Source organism: Capsicum annuum, chromosome 1, assembly GCF_002878395.1.
Source record: "Capsicum annuum cultivar UCD-10X-F1 chromosome 1, UCD10Xv1.1, whole genome shotgun sequence".
Lineage (NCBI taxonomy): Eukaryota > Viridiplantae > Streptophyta > Magnoliopsida > Solanales > Solanaceae > Capsicum > Capsicum annuum.
This window is the reverse complement of record NC_061111.1, coordinates 192,489,686-192,494,420: the sequence shown is the minus strand read 5'-3', so window position 1 is coordinate 192,494,420 and position 4,735 is coordinate 192,489,686. Positions and strand designations below refer to the sequence as shown.

General features: G+C 30.4%; 1 pseudogene; it reads right to left on the bottom strand.

Moving 5' to 3' along the window:
- Positions 1 to 3,356: 3,356 nt before the first annotated feature.
- On the bottom strand, positions 3,357 to 4,028 carry LOC107857128 (annotated as a pseudogene).
- Positions 4,029 to 4,735: the final 707 nt, after the last annotated feature.

The following is a 4,735-nucleotide window of genomic DNA, read 5'->3' as shown; positions in this document are numbered from 1 at the left end:
TATCAGTGGTAAAATAGGCAGAAATGAAAAATTATCCATTAATTTTTCAAATTGAACCAGTATTGTTGCACATCTATTTTTAATAAAATGGACATGTAAATATGGACGGATGAAGTAATGTTTAGTCCCAATTATGCGACACAAATGTAATTTGGCGTTAACCAAATTTTTATATATTTAAAAAAAAATTTAATTATTAATTATTATAATTTATAGTACTTTTAAAATAACTTCTGTAATATATACGTTACTTTCTCTATCCTCATTTTTTTTTATACATCATAAGACTAGATATCAGAGCGTCCGCACTAATATGGCCCCAATAAATGTTACTCTCTCGGTCCATCAATAGTTGTTCACTATTAACTTTGATACATAGGTTTAAAAAAATAGAAAATGATAGGGATAATGTTACTATATTATCTTTTGAATATAATAAATTTAATATTTTAAAAAATTTAAGGGATAATGAATCGTATTTAATATCAATGATAAAATAGGCAGAAGTGAAAAATTATCCATTGATTTTTGAAATTGAACCAGTATTATTGCACATCTTTTTTTAATAAAATGGACAAGTAAATATGGACGGAGGGAGTAGTGTTTAGTCCCAATTATGTGACACAAATGTAATTTGACGTTAACCAAATTTTTAAAATGTCTTTTTTTTAAAATTTAATTATTAATTATTATAATTTATAGTTCTTTTAAAATAACTTCTGTATTAAATACGTTACTTTCTCTATCCCCAGTTTTTTACACATATAAAATTTTATCATATTTAATGTTGAGAATATCCAGCATTAAAAATTCACCCAAATAATATTTTAAAATTAAGAGTTTTTGTTTAATTTTTTTTTAAATTATTAGTGATAATGTCAAAACAGTAATTTTTTTTTTTTTTAGAAATTATGCAATCAATTTTATTTTTTACACCAAATCAAATGCCACCTAAATAATATGCAAACATAACTAGCCAAGTATTATTAATATATCATATTTTGTATAATTCTTATAAATGCTACCAAAGGACCCTTAGTTTATCCATAATTTTCTTTTAAAAATATTTATTTATAACTAATTATATTTAATTATAATTAAATAAAAACTTGTCAATCTTAATTAATTATAATTTGTGATAATTTATATATGAATACACTGTAATAATTTATTAAATCGGTGTAATTATTTGGTGCAAGAATAAGTATTCAATATATTATTGTTATGCAAACAACACTTGTTCTTTTGCCTTTTCTTTGATGCTTCGTATGTATAAAAAACAAGGAGATGTGGTGAATAAATTTATAATTCAGTTTATTTCTAAATTAGTTGACTGAATAAACTTTTCCAAACATTTAACCCCAAAAAAGAACTTTCCAAAAAATTCTAAACCTTTCCAACAGATGTTACAGCTACTACTCATACGAGCATCCATGAATTGTTGAAAATATTGAAATTGAATAGATATATGTTGAATACTTTTCAGGTATTTGTAGGGTTAGATTTGAAAGTTTTACTTGTACATATATTTGTGTGTAATTATAATTAGGTGGGAAGCTATAAAATTGATCAAGCACTACTCAACTTCCTAAGTTTTCTCGGTTGATCTGAGGCACGATGACACTACTTCCTTTACTAGCGCAATAAAGAGAAATAAAGAAAGAGGGAAAATTGAGAAAGAAATAGTTTTTGGGTGCTTAATTTTTTTTAGGTTTTTGGCTCCAAGAAAATTTCAGGAAAACCACCATATATAAGAGAAAACAAAAGAAGGAGTTTCATTGCAAAGTGAAGCAAAATTTCTAAACCTGAACAAGAAGACCCGGAATGTATTAGTCCTCATACTTTATCTTTGAACGAAATTCGATAAACAATTGCATGCAACTATTATTTATTAAATGATTTGTTAATTGGTGTCTGGCACATACTGGTGAATCCTATTTATCAATAGATTATCAGAAAATTCTATTAGTTACTAGTTACTTAGCAATGGATTAGCAAAATATGTGTAGCTAATTTCTGTTTTTGTAGCAAGGAAAGCAGAGCTATATGGATCAGTTATGCTTTTTTTGGAGTTAACCCCAAAGTCTTTAGGATCAGGACGAGTGAAGTTCCAATGCTTCATAACAAAAAAAATTTACAAGTTTTTGGTTGTCATTTTTACCAACCTTCTTATAGCTTCTTCTATTCCAATGGTACTGTTGGTGGACAAATTTTCTCCAGTAATCCGCTAAACATATGTCCTGCACATGGAAAACAAGTGACACTTAAGAATTCAATCACCGTAAACATAATTGATGTATATATTAATTGTTAAGAGGGAACATTCTCAACATAAATGTATATTCACTTCTTAGAATACGCAACTAAGCACTTAAGTGAAATGGAGTATAGATAATTCGTAACTTATTATGACCGAGTACCTAAAAATATCATTTGCGATTTAATCTTGGGAAAATTCTTTGCATAAAAATTTTTTTGAACTGAACTTTAAAGTCTTCGCCTTGAACCTCTTGAAGCCTTTTTTGGAAGGTGTCCGGAATGTCTATAATTCTTATTTCCTATGTTTTATTTAACTATCTCATTCCATCAGGAACCTTCTCTAATTTCTTGTCGTCTTTGATTTCTAGATGAGCTAGATTAGGCATGGCTCCTTCTCGACCCTCTAAGTGTTTAAATTTGGAAGCCTCTAGAATTTAAGAGTTTAAGGAAGGGCTATCCTTGTGGAGAACAACACATTACCTTGCCAGTGTACGCATTTCCACGTAATGATAAGGTAAATAGTTTAGACAAGTTTTGTAGAATAAGCATAGGGTTTTCTTTAAATCTACTCCTTCTCAAGGTTAACTTGGTGAGGCTTGATAAAAAAAATTGGTGTTCTAGTAGCTTACTAATATGTCCGATTAGATCTAACTTATGGAGATGTTCACAACCTAACAGTTGCTTCAGAAGGCTTAGATATTTTTCCAAATGAAAATTATAGTAAATACGGAAAGATGTTTCCCTAACATTCTGAGCGTGAGGTGTGTGATGATCTCTTCCATCTCATCAAACTCCCGTGAGAGAACAACTCCTAATTTTTGTTGTTTTTCTAACTTAAAGAGATCTCTAAAAGGAGAAACTTGTGTATCGAAGTTCTTCAGTATTTCCAAGTTACAAAACCCTCAAAATTGTGAAATTATTGTAGAGACATTGGAATATAGTTTTTTTTCACAGTTAAATGCCCATTTCATGACTAAACGTACTTGAACAGAAGATGGAAAGACAAAGCACTAGCAATAAAGTATCACAACTCAAAAACTAGTAAAATCACAACCTTACAAGGCTTAAGACTTAGAAAACTCCTTGGTATGTTGACCTTAAATTTTGTTGAAGGCTACAATATGCACGTATTCGTTGATATGCTCTACTGTTAGACATTCCTCAATTAGAGTATCCACCAAGACAAGTTTCTCAATGATGGTAAGCATGATCTATATTTTATTAATCTCGTAACCTACTGGGACCAATTTGGATGCTCTCCATAGAAGACCTTCCACCTCAATACTGCGAACAGCCTCCTCAAGTTTCTTTATGTCAGTTTCATCATCCCAGGGCTTAATGTCTATAAAACGGATGACTTTCCACTCTCTTTCTTCTTGGTAGATGCCTTATCATCCTCCCTTGCTTTTGTTTCCTTTTTTCTTCCTCTGTCTCTTCTTTAAAGAGATTGATGTCATCATCTCATTGTTATCATCGGTAGGATTAACATCTTCCTTAGCAGGTGCAGCTGTAGCAAGAACAGCTTGGCTTCAAAATCTTACACTGATAACTTTCTCGAGAAAACATGATGCAAGTTTAGCAAAAATATCTTGGTACCATTTAATAGCATTGGGATAAAGATCCAAACTAGGTTTCTCCAAGATTGCCCCATACCCCTTGATATCATTTTTTGTCAATTGATCTCCAGAGATATAAGTTTTTTCCAAAAGATGGTCATTAACAAACTTGAGACCAGATTCAGTGTGGAGATTTGAAAAAGCTACAACCATTGTTAGGAATTTGAGCAGTGTGAGAGGGGCTGTAAGATTTATTGGGTTGGCGAAAAAGCATTAGATATAGGTAGGGGATTGCAATTCTCTATTTTATGTGTCGCAGACCACATAAAGCAACAAGAGAAGCAACCTGAATCATCCTCCTTAATTACCCTAGCTTGTAATTCATATAGTTGTACAAAAAGATTATCATATCATAGTATTATTCTGGTACTTTCTTATCCTTTGTGTTTGATTACTATCTGTTATTTTTGTACTTCATTTATCAAATTATCTTTCTGTGATTACTTTTCATGATAATTTGTTAGGTTGTTTGTACTTTATAGTACTTTGACATGACTCATTTGTTTTTTGTTATTTTTTTTGTATTACTTTGGATGATTTTTTTCCTGAACTGAGCTCTATCAAAAATAATTTCTCTACCTCCATAAACATTGAGTGCATCACAAGGAAAACGTGGTTAGCTGCATCATACAATCCGTTAGCTGCTAAGTTTAGTTTTAAGTGACATTGTTGTGAAAATGGGGTACCGTCTCTCCTGTCCTTTATAGTTGGTGATATATAAGGTACTGAGCTAGATATCCCTATCAAATATGAAATCCGTGGAAAGGTATCCATAATTTCGTAAGGTTGATTTTCCATTTTTATTCTCTTTTAATCATTGATATCATTGTTATTTTACTATTTTTATATGTTAATGAATA